Source organism: Sturnus vulgaris, chromosome 3 (assembly GCF_052056855.1).
Source record: "Sturnus vulgaris isolate bStuVul1 chromosome 3, bStuVul1.hap1, whole genome shotgun sequence".
Classification (NCBI taxonomy): Eukaryota; Metazoa; Chordata; class Aves; order Passeriformes; family Sturnidae; genus Sturnus; species Sturnus vulgaris.
In genome coordinates, this window is record NC_142245.1 from 93,100,451 (window position 1) to 93,119,909 (window position 19,459).

A 19,459-nucleotide genomic window follows, 5' to 3' on the forward strand; every position below is an offset into this window, starting at 1 on the left:
TGTGTAAATGTCAAAATATTTAGACTGGGGAAAAAAAAAAAAAAAAACAAACCCACAAACAAAACCTGAACAGAAAAACAAGACAAACAAAAAAAAGTAAAAAAAGAACAATAAAACCCCAAAACTGCAACAAAAAACAACAACAAAAGAATAGGCAAATCCACCAAAACAAACAAAATACCCCCACAAAAAAACCAAGGGAGAAACGAATACCCTGAGCATTCAGAGGTAGTGCTTGTAGTAGTATTTAGAGTTAGTAGGCCAGTATCAGCTTGTTATAAAGTGATCTCCGAACAGCAACAAATCATTTTGGCATCTCTCACTTTTTTTAATCTTGCTACTCCTAGTGAATTGGTAAAAAGTAAAAGAAATATGACATAATGTCTTTTCTATGTATTTGTAGGGACTGTCAAGTGATCAACTTGCTGTTGAATTCATTATTCATATTTCACTTCAACCGTCCTAATATATCTGACAATTCTTATAATTTTGTCTTCCTTAGTCTTGAGTGAAGGATGAAATTTCTGAATGACATCAATGAAGAAGTGAAAATAAATATGAAAATGTTTATAATTGTCTGCAGCATTCTGTGACATGTGATGTCAATATTGAAAGAAAGGAAGATGACTTTGGTTATGACTTTGGTTACTGTTGAAAGAGATAAAATTCATAAAGTAGTATTTTAGGAGGCTGTGGGCTTTATATTCCTTTTCTCCTTGAAAATGTACATATTCTTGCCCACATAATGTAGCACACCTCTAATATTTCAACTATTCAGCAGCTAGTTCCTTTTTAAGAAATCGCTGGTATCTCTGTAGTGAGATGTCTAGCAATTTTAGAATTTGCCTTATCTCTAAAGTTACATAAAAAAAAAAAGGCTCTAGAGCATGTCATAGATGTCAAAATGTCTTGGACACCATATCCAAACAGTTAGTGCAATGGAACAGTTACTATGGTTGGACCCCTTAGTAATAAGCCAATCCAGCTGTGACTTTCAGTACAAAAGGAGTAGTAATACTGTTCTCTTTTTCTCCCTAAGGGAAGAAAAAGGGAAAGTAAATGTCTGATGTTGTCCTTTATTCTGGGCATACATGGACTTTTGAGATGCTCCTCCTGGCAGGAAATACTATTTAATTCTCAGGGAGGGAACCAAACCGGTGTATAGAAAGACAGATTGTAGCAACCTGTGATCTGATGAAAGTACTGCTGTATTTAACTGCGAAATGAAGATAGACTCCCTAAAAGAGGATGGAAAGTAATTCTGTTCCACAATTTCCTAGGTCTTTACCTAAGCTATGTAGAAATTAGCAAGTGTCATAGTAGAAGCATAGCTCTTAGCTGGGTGCTGTGAAGTGATGGAAATGCTGCTTTGTGGGTGGAACCATTTCGGTGCCTTCACAGGGCTCACCTTCCAGGTCAGTTTTGCCCAAAAGCAATACAGCAGTGCACCGAGTCCTCCCTGCCATGTCAAATCCAAGCCTGGTGAGTGTGAATGATCAGATATGCTTCAGAAGAACATTTCTGATCCAAGCTGAAACATTAATATAGCCACACACCTGTATATCACTTAAATATTTTGGGTGGCAAGTTCAATCCCTCAACAAAATGTTACCTCTCAAGGTGTGCACTCTTAAACTCTATAACTCAAAGTTACAGGATACAAGGGATGCCAAAATCCTACGGGTTTAAAAATCTCTCCATACAAATTCATGAAAGGAAAATGTATTAGATACAAATACATAGAAAGATATTACTTCTAGATGCAAATATTCTGGAGAAATAAATGACTGGAAGAATTAAATAATGAAGTACTTATTTCAATTTGTCCTGCTCTTGAACTGCTTTCTAATGACTTGATCACTCTAAGATACTAATGGGCAAGGTGTGACCTGGTACTAAGAGCCTCATGTTGACCAACCCCCTCACTAATCTTACACAGCACATAAGGTGCAAGCAAAAGTCCAGAAATATCGAAATATCTGGAAAGGTTGCTCAGTCATTATTTTCAATTTGTCCTTTGGAGATAAATGTCCATGTCCACTGATGAGTTACAGAGCTTAAGTTTCTGCCTTGGAAATGCAGATGCTTGAAGACAGGCATAAATGTAATTCAGGTAGTAGTCTTTAAAGACAATAAATACAACATTTTTCTATATAGAATTTTAGTTTCATTGCTGTACATTAGCAGAAAGAGCAATAAATGAAATCTGCATTTAATTCTTATGTATTTCTCTAATAGTAGGGCATACTTGTGTCTTTTTTTTTTTTTTCAAGTTTCACTACCAATGTAGGGTTTTGATTTGTAAATGTTTAAGTCTCATACAATACCTGAAAATAAATTCATAAATAATAGCTGATGCTAAAGACTACTTCCCTCTCTTGCAGTTTTACTTATTTACTGGAAAATACTGAAGTTCAGACTACTCTGTCTGGATATTAACTCACAGATATTATGCTTTAAAAATCCATGTCCCAAAGTGCCAAAAAAATTAGCAAAATTGTTCTCAGGAAATCTGTAAAAATCCTGACAGCTGTAGAGTGCACTTGAGGATACGCCAGACTTAGACAATTTCACAGGAATGAGGCATATTCACTCCAATTTATGTGTCAATTGGGGGATTTAAAAAAAAAATCTCTAATAATATGGAGTAATTAATATTTAATGTCGATGGGAAGTTTTACTGAAAATTACACTTTGGATGTCCCAAGAAGTTCCTTGATATCAATTATCTATAAATAGAACAACTATTCATAGAATGGATTTAATGGTAATCATCTCTACTTTATTGTACAGAGAGTTAAATATTTTTAAACCATTGAGCTCAATTCAAGGAGGTAATATGGAAAAGTTAAATTATTAAAAAGTGAAACAAAATGCATGAAGGAATTAACAAAAGAGAATAAATAAAATATGATGCATGTCTGTGTGTTTCAATAGTGACTGAGAATATATAAGAAAATTATTTCAAGGGTTAACTATTTTCCATGGATGCAGATGGAACCTACCAATTTTTGCAAACATTAACTGCTTTTGCAAAATCAGAATTTGTATTTTTTTTCCGATATGTTTGAATATGTTCTGCGGAGCAGCAAATGAAATATCTGTAGCAGTAAGACAGTGGTTTCTACAAATTTGACGCTGGTAAAAGTGATAGAGACTATTTATTTAATATTTATTGGCTTTCTGTAGCGATTCTTCCGCCTGGCATTTGCACTTAGCATATTTCACAATAACAGTTTTAGACACTTAAAAATAAGTTGAGTATAACTTTATAAATTACTTTGACTGATTTCCCTGGAGTCCCTTTGAGTAGTTACTCATTTATTACACTGTAATAAAAAAGACAGGTGTAATTCTTCCATGCAGCTCCTTTGAGATGAGAAGGCTTACAAGCAAAACACAGCTTTTCTACACATGCAAAATTTTCAGACGTATTTCTGGCTATAAATTTGCATGGAAAATGCTGCCAAAGTATTTGAGTGTATTTCACATGCAGTTACTTCCAGATTTGAAAGGATCAAATAAATGGGAGAAATCTATAATCTATGCAGGATTATGTTAAAATTTAACACAAAATATCATTCATGTTTTGTAGTATATGTGGAAAGTCATAAATCACAGAACTCCTTTTCCCAACAACACTCTAAGTTCATATAATGTTGGTGTAAGAACTTCTATAGTATCCTTATTTTTAAACTGGATTTTTTTCTGGTGCCAAACATCGTAAATAACAGACAAGTAATAATAGTATTAAAATAGAATGCCCCTTTCTTTGTGTTAATTCAGGGAAGATAACATGCTTGATAAACCCCCAAAAGGTGTTATTCAAGTAAGCAATAAAATGCACCTTTGTACTCTTACATGTCTTATCAACTCTGTAGACAGGTACTAGGTAGCAGAGTGAGATTGAATGAGCATTGATCAATTTTCTGATTATAAAGTTTAGATAATAACCTGTCCACAGGTCAGTATGCATTTTCAGTCATAATGATGTGTGTTCAGACAGGAATTGATAGGATTTCATTGTAAGAATGATCCTCAAAGCTAAGAATTTCCAATTAGTACATACTTAGGAAGTTCTGGAAATTTTGTTTTTAAGGATTGTTAACATCTTCCAGCACCGACATTGATGCATTATTTTAATTTTAACTAAGATATATTCTAGATACTTCCTAGATTCCAGGGAAAATGTTTGTATCCTAAAATAGAAAAAACAAACAAACAAACAAACAAACAAACACAGCCGGTTGATTTAAGAATGCTAGTGATTTTAGCACCAGAAATTAAGAGCGTGAAAAAGAAATTCTGTATAGCTCTAATAGAACCACTTATCAGGAAATATATACATATATTCATGGGTCTTACAGCCTGATATAGGAACTGTGAAGTTTTATTTGGTTTTGAAATAGTTTATGACAGAATCAGTACCTTTTAAATGTGACATGAAGTCAGATGACATATATTGGCAAAATTCTACTAGTCTGTAATTCAATATCTTAGAGGTATATTTTACTCTGCTGGAATTTGCATAGAAATTTACACTGATAAATTTTAATATATTGCCTTAAAATATGCTTCTTCACTACAAGATGAAGTTTCTCTAAGTATATTGATTCATAGTGTTTTTTAACTGTGGATGCACCAACGTTTTTCTCACTGCTGTGAAGGTAATATTTGGTAACTGACTCAGAATCACCTTCATCTGGACTGGATCATATTTTACTTCCTGAGGCAGCTTATAGATTAGCAATATTCCACACACAGTTTTCTTCTGAAAGTGGAGTAAACTTAGTAATTTTCTTGGCATTGTCATCTAATCAATAGTTAAAAATAAGTGGGGGAAAAAAGAAAGTACCCATGTTATTGATTACAAGGAAGGTAAGACAGTAACTGTATAATAAGTTCCATAGGAATAGAGAATTTATGTAGTGAAATAAATAGTAAAAATAGTTTAATGTTTACCTTAAAGCATTTTAATATGCCAGAGTATTTCAGAACAACATTGTAAATATTATATTAAAAGATTTCCCAAAATTATCTTAATTTGGATGTTCTGTAATTTTGGTTTTGTGGTTTTTCTGAGAATTGAGGAAAGGACTGGTAAAGGTAAATACCTGCTTATTGTTAGAAGAATAAGGATTTAATGGCATCACTATTTGTGTAGGCAAAAAAGCGGTTACCTTCTAATACACCTATGAAATGCTATGACATGAAGTACAAGTCTAAATATTCTGTTGGCAACAGTAGTGTTTGTGCAGATTTTTATAGGCTGTGGACTGGGTCTAAACAGTTGTTCACATATTATACATTTGCACCCATTTTCTGACCTGATGATATACTTTTAAAGAGATGTTTTAATCATGACAGAAATATTAACTGTGCACATTAAAGATATCTTTGCACAATTTCCTAATATCATTTAATATTTCCATATATAGGGACAATCTGGAATCTTGTGAATAAAAGCTTTCAAAAGCAAAATTAAAAATATTCATCACCCAAATTTATGTAGCACAGAGAAACTGACATCTGTATCCACTTACATGCATATTAAACAGCGTACTAATAAATACATTTTAAAATATCCCTATGTTTCAAGTTCTTGTTGGATGCTTGTCCTTTTCACACTTCTCTGATTGCAGTGATATTCAGAGTGGGATGCCAAAATGGCAAGATGAGCTTTCTTCCCACTAAGCTGTATGATAGAATGAAAGTGTTCAGAGAAATATTTTATAATTAATTCTGCCTGCAGAAAAAGGGCATCACGTCACTGTTCAGAGATGACAGATCCTATTTCACTGGCTAGACTACACATCTATTGTGTACAGTTCTGAGCACCTCAGTACCAGAAATAGCTGAATCAATTGGGAGGAAATAGAAGAGAGGAGAGAGATATATAAGTACTCCATGGATTAAGGAGGATGAACTATTCTATTACATTTCCACAGGATAGGTAGATTTTCTGTAATTGGAGCTGTAGTATATAAATATTGTTTGAATTCAGTGGTCAGGACGCGTTTAAAGGGATAGTTATATATGTAACACCTGTTTCTGTGTCATCCTCTGACCTGCCTCTCTTCATTCAATATGTAGCTCCAGTGGCCTGTTCTTCTTTATTACCAATTTCTCCTGTCCCCTCAATAATTCCATATCTCATATGGTCAACAATCTGTTAACATAAAACAGTCTAGCATGTGTCTTAAGTAGAATGCATTTATTTTACACTTCTTGCTAGGCCCAAGTATGTGTTTATAAATACACAAAAATTTACATGTATGATATAGTTTTTTTCTTCCTCAAACCCAAAAGCTAGGGAGTCAGATGGAAGAAACAAAACACAAGGAAAAACTGAAGTGAAAGAATGTGTGAGAAAAGCAACCTAGCAAAAAATTAAATTACGAAAATAAATCTGCTTGAATTTCTGTATATTTGCACAAAGCCAAAGCAGCATCAAACAAGAACTTGTTGGAGTCAATTTGATAGTGTTAATCATTTTTCATGCTGGTTTTCTTTTAAATATGGTCCCTGATACATAGAGTGAATTAGTGACACATAAGACGCACTGTGCATAAATCAGATTTCCTCAGTTTGTGTATTTGATTTTGTAGTCAAACCAGATTTTTTCTAGCATAGACTTTCTCCTACAAATTGTAATTTCTATTCTATGCTCATTATTGCCCAAGTAATGAAACAATTGTGTCCTTTATTTTTTTTTACCCCGTATGTCCAACTTGTCCTTTCTTTCACTTGTACTTGACCATAAATGACTATTGGCCATGACTGTGGTCTTGCTCTCAGTTGTTGTTCTATCATTGTTAAGTATTTTTCTGCTGAACTTCACTTGTCTGTTTGTTTATTCTGATGATTTCCAGCATTTGATGTTTTCCTTTAGATAATTCCTTCACTTAATTCCTGTGCCCGATAGTATCTTTTTCATCTATTATTCAGAGATTGGCATCTTCTTTAGAAACTGGGCAAATAAACAAGCCTAAACAAACCACTCTCCTGTTTTATTTTGTGATCTTTCAACAGTGTTCTATCTAAATGGTTGCATCTTTCTAATGGCAACCCGCTGTGACTATCCTCTTTCATTTCCTTTCATTTATTGTTTATTTAATCTAAGCGTACAGAGAGAATAAACACATTCTACTTTGTTACTCTTTCAACAATTTTTTCATTTTCTTCTGAATGATTATTGATTATATAAATAGTCACTTTGATGGCATTCATGGCTAGGCTCATTTCCCAGCTTCCATGTCAGGCCAATTTACAGAAATGCAATATTTTTGACTTCTGTTTTTTAGTGCTTTCACTTAACATAAATGGCCTGTGGGGGAAACATCTCATCAGAGGGTGTAATCATGGTGATAGGATGCCTGCCCTTTCTCAGATTAGAGTGGGAGAAGAGACCATTCTAACTACTGTCTATCCTTGATGGATGCTTCCCTTAACATTTTCAAAGGTTGATACCTTGAAGGAAAGTAAAAAAAGAGAAGCTAGACTTAAGAGCTCAGAACTTGTTCTTTTTATTTCTCTGTGGAGAACACCGGGAAGAATTTTATTTATTCAAAGTAAGAAAATTGGAAAAGAGTACTCTGAAGGCATCTCAGTGGTCATTCTGTACCCCAACTAGTCAGTCACAGTTAAATGGATATTTAAGCTTTAAGAAATGTACTAGCAAGAAACCCTGTCAGCAGTTCCAGACGGAGGCTCCCAGGCAGAATGTTATCCAGCCGTAAGACAGCTACAGTCTTTTGGGAACAGCATTTACAAGCTGTTCATGCTGGTAAGATCAGAAAACCAAGTTTGATTCATGGTAAAAGCTCTAGGGCATGCTTATACTGTCTGCTTTACTGTCACTAAAGTATTAATCTGGGTGTTCAGGTTCAAAAAAGTAACCTAATGCCTTGAGTTAAGGAATTAATCTCAAATGAGTAAAATAAGATGCTGGATACATATTATATATATATATATATATATATATATATATATAAAATTTTTTTTAAATCCATGACTGCTTGATGCACTGGAATAATTAAATAAGTTTTAATTACCAACGTGGATTTCAGTGTAACTGAAAACCATAAAAATATTTAAGAGTTGCAACACTGCCTGATCTACTGGTTTGGAACAATTGAATTAATAAAGTGCTTTTCTAAAGAACGCGGGTGTACTTTTACTTCATGTGACTGTTCCCTTATGTTATTTTCATCCGTTTAAAGCAATGTAAGCTTCATTTAAGGATTACCAAAACATGTCTTTTGGATTGTAAGTCATCTGTGAAGTGTTTGCACGTTCTGCAGAGAAGTGGCTCTTTAGTCATGGTCAGCCTTAAGTGACCCAGCTGATTGCCAACACTTCATTCACAATCAAATTCTTCTGGAAGAGCACCAGTGCTTGAGAGACTGATTATAGGAGCTGATCAGAACTCAGTGCATCCTGCTGCCATGGCATCAAGAGGCAGGCAAAACTCAGAACTCCCTAAATTAGATCCTAAATGTTCTTCCCATCCTTCCTGCTGTTCTGCATGACAAGATTCTTTTGTTAAGCCTGTTTCAGGGACACCTCAGAGTCTATCCCCAAGTTTTGACAGGTGGTGAGTTCCCAGACTGATGTTCAATCCTAAAGCTTGGAGCACTGCAGAGAGGCAGAGCTACTGCACTACTGCATGTGCCCAAGACTGCAAACACATGTGCTGGTGAAGATCTGCTCTGTTCTGCTTTCGTCTTCTTATATATGCAAAATTATCTTATATGCAGGCATTGGAAAGAACATTTTAATTTATTTTGTAATTTAAAAGCTGAATTATTTTAAAATCTATTTTTCCTTAAAATTCTGTAGTTTCATTTTGCAGCTTCACATAAACATTTTTAAATATTATATTCAATACTTTATGTATTCCTTCTCTAGTTTTCCACTTTAGCAATAGAGAAGACTATTTTCGGAATTTTTTTTTAATTACCTTTTAATTCTTAGGCTAGCATCTCATATGATTTCTTATTTTTTCTTAATTCATTAACTCATTTTTATGTTACAGTCATTTAATCAAGCAAATGCTCATGTAATCTCAATTCTATCTTCAATGAAAAATTATTTTTTTTATTACTTAGAGAAAAGATTTTAGTCTCAGTAAGATACCTGACTAATAGGAAATTCAGATTTTATTTCTTGTGGACAGATAGTGTTTGAGTTGCAATAATCTCTCCCTGTTCTTAGAAAGAATAAAATACTATGTTAAATCAGCAAATAATACTTTCTTTGGTAAGTATGTGCAAGCCAGTGAATCATTTGCCTCTAGATTTTTTGCATGGTCCACAGAAATTAAGATGCTTACTTGTATATTTTACCAGTTTTTTAGACCCTTCCCCATGATCTTTCAGGCATCTTCTTTTTCTATGAGCTTTAATATTCCACGTACTGATTTGCTATCTGAAACATGTGACTAGTTTGGAAAACATTCTTGAAGTACTTCTTGATGAAAGTTCATCTTTCATCCAAGAATGGTTAATTCAAAATCTTTTTGATCTTCACATCAGTTAGAGAGATTAGAGGTTCATATTTTTTTCAGGTTTCCTGATACTCCTATATATGGGACGCTGGATCAGAAGTTTATCATCATCACAGAATCAAAGAATCATGAAATGGTCTGAGTTTAAAGGGACCTTAAAGGTCACCTAGTTCCAACCCCCCTGCCATGGGCAGGGACACTTTCCACTCCATTTTACTTTTTAAATTACTTCTTAAAATACATTTTGCTATGATACAGTGTTGCTAGTTACATTGTAGAGGTCATATACCTTGAAGAAAATACCTCTACCGCATTTTTCAAAAAAAGATGAATGAATTTCAGTTGTATTCTCTGACCTAGCTTAAAAAGTGAGAAGACTTTCTTGCCTCGAAGAAGCAAGGCCATGTCTCACCTCAGCAATAGAGCCGTTCCAAATTACATTTACTATGGATTTTTCATATATCTGGTATATTTTTCATATACCATTAGGCTTTCACAGGTTTAATGATGTATTTTTTTCAGTTGGAGTGTCTGCGATGTAGGCATTCTTAAATTAGGATCCAGAGGGAGTCTGGCAACGTAATTCAGTATTTTCAATAATTGTAGAAAACTGTCATTTTGCAAGATTTAACTTCTGAATTCCATAGTAGAGGTGTTTTATTTTAAGTGAATAAAGATTTTTAGTAGTTACAGGACATTGTATTCACTTGCAATACATAATTGAAATTCTTTTGTAAAACTCTGTAAATTCTGTAAAATTATTTTATTTTCCTGAAGCATTTTGACTCCCTGAAAATCTTGTGAATCTAATTTAAATTCACTGCCAATAGTTGAGGCTATTACTCTGGAGAGATCGAATATATTTGCAAATACTTTGCTGCTGAAAGCTGTCTTCATATACTTAATATAGTTTGTGAAGCCAATGGTTATTAAAAGCTGCTGAACATTTCTGTTTTATGTTAACCACCTCTGAGAAGGTGATGATATATGAATTTGATAGACAGCAAGGTGGGAGAACCATCTGTTTATAATTTTTAATACAATTTTGCAACCACTACCAGGTGAGTTTCTAGGAGGTATATTTTAAAAATATCAAGTAAATAAAATTACTGCAGAGGTAAGCTATGAAATCTTTATTATTGAATCATAGGTTTATGAAAGAAATCGGGAGGTTAGTTTGTTGTAACAAATTCTCCAAGGAATGTTTGTTTCCAAAGACTGTATTAGAAATATTTAATAATCATTGATGTTATATGTGCTTGGTGACACAGTTCTGGTGGGAGTCAACACAATGATGCAAACTTATAGATATTTCCCAAATCTGCTCTCAGACATGAAAAACTGGTGGAAAAAAGAGGAAACCCAAATCAAAAAATCCACCCAACCACCCTCCCAAGCCCCAGTCAGCTGATGATTCCTTGCTGCTTGAAACAGAATAGGCATTTAGACATTCTGTAGGAAGGGATGGAAGGAGAAAAATTCAGTAATAAGCTATGTCTCTGAAACTAAAGTTGAATAACACACCTTAACGCTGGTGAGGTGACTATCAGGTGTGTGGAGAAATCTGGCGAAGGTTGAAAACACCCTGTTCATTCACTAAGAGGTGCCTTCTGTCCAAGTGTTTGGGAAGCAGGCCAGGGAAACAGTGAGAACGAGGGTAAGCTCCAAGCCTGCTCATAAAATGCCCCAGTGGGTGCCAGGAGGTGCCTCTGTGGGCTTAGGAAAAGGAGTGCAGATGTGTAAAAGGAGGCAGAACACGCACGCCTTACTGCAGGGACTAGCTCATGCCTCATTTCTAGGGTTTAATAAATGCTAAATACGTCTGTCACCTCCAGGCTTGAGGAATAAAGAGAAAGACTGTATTTTAAAGGCCCCTGGAGTGAGATTCTGTCTAAGAGATGTAAGTTAATTAGGCAGTAGCTTTAAGAGGACTGCTTCATTAGCAGAAGGTTAGGTTGACTTTTGCTTTCCAAGATTCATTCAGGGCTCATTTATCTCTTTGAACTGTAGACGGAAAGGAAAAATGTCCAGGCAATCCCACCCCCCTCTCCCCCATCCCCACATGTATTCCTGTTCTTCACTGTACCCCAGTGTGAGGGTACAGGAGCTCTATATTTCCCTTCTTTAACTGAGGGTATGTTTCAGACTGTGCTAACCAGGGTAGCTGTAGGTTAGTCCTGATGAGGAGGTGGTTTGCCTTTTCTGTTGTAGCTCTCCCACAGATTAGTGAAGAATTTAAGGTTAACTGTCTCAAAGATTGCATAAATAAATCAGGTTTTCTGCAGTTTTCATGCCTTACGTCAGATTATTATAGTCCATATTCTGGTTGACACTGCCAGGTCTTTGAAGTATTTACATATAAATGTCATTGGATAAAATTAATGTTTGTTTTATTTTCTGAAGAAAAGTATGGGGGGACGGCAAGCACAGAGAAATTCAAAAAGCCTGAAGAACACTTCCAACCTATGCCAATTAGGAAGGAAACAATTCCACTAATGGTGCCTTATATACAATGTAAGACATTTTCTGTGTTTTTGAAAGTACAAAGTAATTGACAGCTATAATTATATTTAGCCATATGATTCAAATGAATAAAACCCCATGACTACAGTACAAGGTGTCTTGCAAAGAGAGTAGCTGTTAAAAACAAATTGGCCTGCCAGTGAGTTATTGAATTTAGGACCTTACTTACAAAGATGGAATAGCTAATGAGAAAATGCATGTTCTGGATCCAAGGTGATGTGCCCACACCATATGAATGAATACTGTGGTCCTGGCACCTTTTGTCCTGAAAAAGGTGCATGTTTTTGTCTTTTGTTCAGGACTTCCCTGATGAAAGTACCTATTAAATAAACCTGTATGCACAGATGCATGAAGGCAGTCGGCCCCTAGATCTTGAGTCTTTGAATACATACACATATGTTGAGACCTGAAGATATACTTTAATATATGCAGATAATAATATACATCTATTTATGATAGTTACAGTCTAATTGTCAGCACTGACAATAAAATAGTTTGCAGATTGTGAGAGATGCATTATATCCTTTTCAATGGCTCATTAATAGCTCAACAAGAAGCCCTGCTGTGTACAGACTTCTTTCCTTGCAGTTCAGTCATAATATCTCTTAGATACTATGTATTACACTCTGAACAATGCATGCAGTCAAAGTTCAGTGGAATTTTTTATATAACATATATATTATTAAAACAAATATTTTTTTAAGTTTATTTTAAATTATTTATTTTGCAGCAGAGGAATCAAACCTTATGGGAAAAATCCTAATAGTGTCTCCAAATCCAGATTAATCTATTTATCAGCTCTTTCACATTTTCCATTGATAGCTGAAATGGAAGGAAGATAGAAGATATTGCTTTTATTACAAGCAGTTGATGGCAGTGAATGGTTGTTCCACATCATTGTGCCACATGTTTACAAATTACTTCAAAATTTAGGTTAATTTTAGTTGGTTTTTTTTTAATTTTATTTACTTAGTAAAATCTCCTTAATAGCCCTTGGTCTGATTACTTGTAAAAATAAATACTAAATTATTTAAAAGCTCTATAGCTTCTCTGGGTTTCTCCTGGTGATTTTGCCTGGCATTTAGCTTGTTATTATTATTATTATTATTATTTGAAGTTCCTTTATTTTATTTTGCTGTGAAAATATGAAACAAACACTAAGTATTTGCTAATCCCTTCATTTTGGCATAAAACACAAAACAATTTTGGCTGTAACTTTCTGAGGTTAAATGACTGTCATAATGAGAAGCAACAATGACTCCTAACTTCAGATATGCAGGGAAGCTGTACTGGGTTGGCCCCAGCTGGATGCCAGGTACCCACCAAAGCCTCCCTGTCAACTCCTCTCTGCAGCTGGACAGGGGAGGGAAAATGTAATGAAGGGTTCATGGGTTGAGATAAGGACTGGGAGAGATGGCTCACCAAACACTGTCATGGGCAAAACAGGCTAGTGTTAGAGATAATAATTGAATTTATTACTAATAAAATAAGAAGAAGACAATGAGAAATAAAATAAGACCTTAAAAACTCCTTCCCCCACCCTTCCCCCTGTCCCAGCTCTACCTTCCCATGTGGCACAGGGAGATGGGAACAAGGTTATGGCCAGATCATTACGGGTTGTTTCTGCTCCTGCTCAGGGAGAGGAGTCCATCCTCCATGAACTTCTCCAATGTGAGTCCACCTCAGGAGCAACAGTTCTCCACAAACTGCTACATATAGGTCACTCTGCCACAGGGTGCAGTCCTTCAGGCACAGCCTATTCCAGTGTGGGACCCCCACAGGGTCACAGGTCCCACCAGCAAACCCTCTCCAGCATGGGCTCCTCTCCCATGGGTCTGCAGGTCCCTACCAGGACTCTACTCCAGCACAGGCTTCCCACCAGATCACAGCCTCCTCTCAGACATCCACCTGCTCCAGCATGGTCTCCTTCCCAGGCTGCAGGTGGATCTCTGCATCCCTGTGGTTCTCCATGGGCTGCAGGGGCACAGTTGCCTCACCATGGTCTCACCATGGGCTGCAGGGGAATCTCAGCTCTGGTGCCTGGAGCACCTCCTGCCCCTCCTGCACTGACCTTGGTGTCTGCAGAGCTGTTCCTCTCACATGTTCTCACCAATAACTTTTTTTTTCTTAAATACGTCAGCAAAGAGGTGTTACTATCATTACTGATGGGCTCCACCTTGACCAGTGGCACATCCATCCTGGATGGACACAGCATCCTCTGCTGGACATGGGGAATCTTCTGGCAGCTTCTCACAGAAGCCACCCCTGTTGCTCCCCTGCTATCAAAACCTGGCCACACAAATCCAATACTGAAGCCCAAGAAAAATGTCTCAGTGCTTGCTTGTGACACTGAATAGTGGGAAATATGAAGTATATTTACACATCTGTAAAGGCTTATATTCCATAGTTAAAATTCTAGTGAGTTAACCATCAGGTGAGATACCATCCAGAATTCCCAACTGGGGAAAAAAAAAATCCAGTATTTTTTTATAGAAGATACAAGGAAGAAGAGTATAAATCGCCAAAAATTTATTTTGTTTTATAAAGCAATCAACACATAATAAGTCTGCAAAAAAGGACACATCCTTGCGTCCTTTAAGTTAAACTGAAGAAACAACACTGTAATCTCAATTAAAGGAAAATAAATCCTAATACTCATCTGTCAGAGTGGTATCTAGTAATTAGTCATTACAACATTTCCTAACAGGTTAAGTTTTACTGACATTAAGCTAATTATCACTTACAAAGGTATGTGTTTTAAAAAGGTAATTGCCAAACTATTCTATCATTGAAGATGGGAATTAAATCTGCTCCTATCAAACCTAGAATGTAATAGCATTTTTGACAGTTTGGTAGCTTATTTTTATTTTACAATAGCCAGTTTGTAAGGACATAAAGAAAAGATGTACTTATGACAACATGACAAATGCCAATTTCCAATAACTTTTCCTCAACTTTCATGTTTATTATTAAAATTCATATATGTATATTAATGCATCAAACCTAAATATATTGAAGTGCATTTTTATGTCAGGTATTAATAAATATTTGTCAGAATTGTAGTCTTCTATACTATTTCAATGTTTAAAACATCACTGTGCTTTAAAACATGTATATATCTTGTTTCAGAACTGTTCGTGTAGCTGAAGGGTACCATAACAAATAAAATATAAAATTACTTTAAATAATATCCTGCAATGTCAGCCTGGCTATCAGAGTCAAATTTAATTCTTCTCATGAATTGTAGTTCCTAAAGGTCTTGTAAGTTAAATTTAGTCAGTGAATTATGTCTGGACATCTACATTATCTTCAAATTATGCTGTTGCTGACACTTGCAAAGTACTTTGACTTCAGAGCATTTTGTTGTGTAACTGTAATTTAGAAAGCAATTCTGTTGATAGTGCATTAGACAGAATGAAATTTAGAAATATCTTTAGTCTTTTAGTGGAAAAGGGACTATGATATTTTATTTTGATCAGTAAAGTAAGAAAAAGCAGGCAAGAGATTTGCAATTTAAAAATAACACTTTTGCATTATTGAATTACAGAATTAAATTAGTTCTCATTTTCCAAACTTTGTGAAATGTACTTAGTAACAAATGCTGTCTGTGAGAAGACAAACTCCTAGTCCACTTCTTTTTTTTATGCTCTGTTCATCTGAAATACTTCAGTTACAAATTAATTTGATTGTTAATCTCTGTAGTTATACTACAGAATATTTATGACAAAATTTCAAATACTTTATACTATGCATATATGTGTGCATAAATATATATATGCACATATTTATATTCATTATTTCTCTCTATCTTTTACTTGTGCGCCAACTTAGAACTGAATTTAGGAATTCACTTTTCCAAATAATTTTAGCTGAAATATATTGCTGGGTCCTTTGTTACTGTGGTGGAAGTACTATTAAACTCAAGTAAATTCTATCTGAAAAGAAATCCTAAAACATTTCACCTTTATAAGAGACTTAACTTTAATGAAGCTCTTTTGCTTTTCTCCTTCTCTCATTTTCTAGTGTGACTTTTCTCTATTTTCAAAGAAAAATTCTTTTCTTGAATACCTTTTAAGATGAACTTCAAGATGAATGCTATTTTGACTCTGACAAGGGCAATTTCAACAACTGTCAGTTTATCCGATCCAAAATCCTGTTTCTGTGAAAACCTTGCATCTTGGGTTTTTTTATGTTACCTTAAAGAATTATCTTATCACTTTTATGGTCTTTACATCACCTGTCCTTTACTGTAGTTTCAACAGCAGTCACAAACACATTACTAAACCATCCTTGCAGACACACCAAATGTCTGATTACTGCTGGTAAAATGAAGAATTGTTTGCCCTCATGGGTAGTCTGAGCTTGACATTTCCTTTTCTACCCACACCTCTCCTTAGAAAAAGAAGCTGAAAAAACAGCTGAAACCAAAGTTACTGAAACAGAAAAGATGAATTCCCATCTTGTGAGTGAGGGTGAGTCTTGGCACTGTAAACAGACATGTTTGAATGGGATTGCAGTGAGTCTGCTGTTCCAGGAAAAATTAGAATTGTAGAATCTCCTGAGTTGGAAGGGACCCACCAGGATCATTGAATTGAACTCCTGTCCCTGCACAGCACCATCCCCAAGAGTCACACTTGTGCATGAGAACACTGTCCAAACACTTGAACTCTGTCAGGCTGGTGCTGTGACCACTGCCCTGGGGAGCTGTTCCAGTGCCCAAGCACCCTCTGGGTGAAGAACCTTTTCCTGATATCAAACCTAAACCTCCCTTGGCACAACTTCAGGCCATTCCCTTGGGTCCTCTCACAGATCACCATAGTGAAGAGATGAGGCTCTGCCCCTCTCTAACCCTCATGAGGAAGCTGTAGAACACCAAATTGGACAAACTATACAGTTTACTCTGTGAAGAACATGCACACTCTGTGTTATTTAAAGTGAAGTAAAAATACCTAAGGTTAAGAATGAGTTGAAAATGACTATTGCAAAAACAAGCATTTATTCTATAATGAAATTATTTTGACCTGAAAACAACCCCTACAGGTTATTCATAGGATTAGGACCATATATACATCTTAAATATGTTTTATGATAAAAATATTAAAGGATTATTTTAAACACAGGTACTTTGATAGTGTCTGTTTCCTTTGAGTTAGAGAAAATACCTTGTTGCTTTTACATTGTGTATTATTTCTATTGATGTTAGATTATCTGTATTGATTTTATGATGTGATAGTTTCAGTTGGAAGTGACCTGGAATGATTGTCTAGTCCAAATTAAGATATTCATCAGCCTTAAAGCATTTTCATTTCTTTGTTTTCGGTTCCTTTATTAATTTGAATTATTTTTATGGTTATTTTGAGTCTTATCATGAAGAGGTGTTGAAAATTAAATTTTATAGTAGAAATTCAAGCATTATTCTCTAATAAGCACGAAAAATATTTTAAAACTGAAAATCATGATTAGTGTGCTGTATACAAAAGGGAAGAACAATGTTTTCCTTAAAATATTTCATTAAAACATTACCCAGTTACATTTTTTACAAAGAAGTGCCATTTACTGTAAAGTAATATAAGACTGATAATTCCTATGAACTTGAGAAAAAATAGTGGTATATAACCCATCTGAATTTTTAAAGTATCACATAAATAGCCATCCAACATGTAATTTTCAATTATTTTCTTTCCTCTCCCCATCTGACTCAGTTATTCTTGGGCCAAATGCTGATTAACATGGTTTCCAAAAGTACAATGTACAAAATTATAGCACTTTGCTAAAACAGTGATCAGTGTGCTGGAGGATACAAGCTGGCAGAAAGAAGCAATAGTGGGTGTGAGAAAACATTTTGAAAATGAAACATTATTTCCATTTGCTGTCATTTACTTCAGACATTTACCTAAACAATGTAAAATTCTGCTGTAGGGGTTGAGGAGTCTGTCGTACCCAGAAATTTAAAAATGGACATTCAAAAGAACTGAAAATAATAAAGACTAGAGAAGATAAGGAAAAGACAAGGCCTCTTCTGTAATTCTTTGCTTCATATAGGCAGGGCAAACTGCTTTAGTTGAAAACACAAAATATTGAAAACAATATAAAAACTGAAATGAGTTTTTAAATTTACTGTATGTATCTTACTACAATTGATATATTGGTAATATAATATTTATCAACTGGGTTTATTCTTGGTAGAATATTCTTTTGTAAAGGCAGGTTCTGTAATTCAGTCTGTGCATTTAATAGTTTTTTTCATTCTTAAATAATCCCAGTTTTTAGGTGGCACTAAATGGACTTGAGAATTATAGAACAACTGCCGATTTTCTGTCATTCTCTTTTTATGGTTGAAGAGTGCACAGGTTTAGGGAAGGAGAGATGAAGGGAAAAGGGGAAGAAGAAAGACAAAGGGAAGGAGGGAAGGGAGGAAAAGAAAGGAAGGAAGGAATATAGGAAGGAAGCTGTGAGTAACACTCACTCACCAAACAAGCTAACAGAAGCTACTACCACAGATACTTTTACAGTTTTTGTTCCAAAAACACAGACAGTCCAAAGAAATAGATAGGACAAATAAATCAAGGTCAATTAGAGCAAAATCTTTACCTGACAAACTAAATGTTTTAAACCAGAATGTAGATGACCTTAACTGTAATAAAACGGAATTAAAATCACCCCACTGGAACACATAAGAGCCAGAATGAAGAGGGCAGGTCACAGAACATAATGTTTTACATTTACTAGCAAGTTTGAAGGTGAAACATAGCAGAGGGAACAAATAAACTGCAAGGAAAAGAAAATCCCATTGGAGTTCAACTTTTTCTACTTTTGAATTTAACAGAAAATTAGAGAAGTTCAGAAGGTAACTTAGGTGGTAGGATTTACCATGAGTTAACCAGAATTATCCTGGTATTTATAGCAATATTAGCATATGTATTAACAGAAGATTAAAGAGTACATTTTGGTGGTACATATGTAAGAGTCTAGTGCATACATCTTTATTTTGCCATTTTAGCTTTCAGAAGAATTAGAAGAATTCTATATCTGCAATATATTTAGGGCAAAGCCCCTCAATCATAAATGTGCCAAGTAAATAACTAAAACAAAATAATAAATTAGTAAAAAAATCAACTAATTAATTTGTATATGGTATACTACTTTAGATACTATATTGATTAAAGGGATCTATTTTTTAGAAATTGAATATAGATGTAAAATGGAGAAAATTGTCGGTTTTACTACTCTTATAGATAGAAAGAACACAGAAATTCTGAATTTCAAAATTGTATTCTTTTTTGTGCCATGGAATAAACATACCAGAGAACACAAAATTAATTCTAAATTCTCCCAATAGGCCATGGGGAAAAAACGTTCCTGGAATAATTTAAATATAGTTGTATGGAAGCTCTCGTGATTTTGTATGTTAAATGTGTAGATGAGTAA

The 19,459-nt window shown here is 34.8% G+C and overlaps 1 protein-coding gene across 2 annotated transcripts in view; it reads left to right on the top strand.

Annotated features, from left to right (window-relative positions):
• The window catches only part of CSMD1 (CUB and Sushi multiple domains 1), a 1,072,714-nt gene that overhangs the window by 251,389 nt on the left and 801,866 nt on the right, over positions 1-19,459 (top strand). The gene's annotated exons all lie outside the window — the stretch shown is intronic.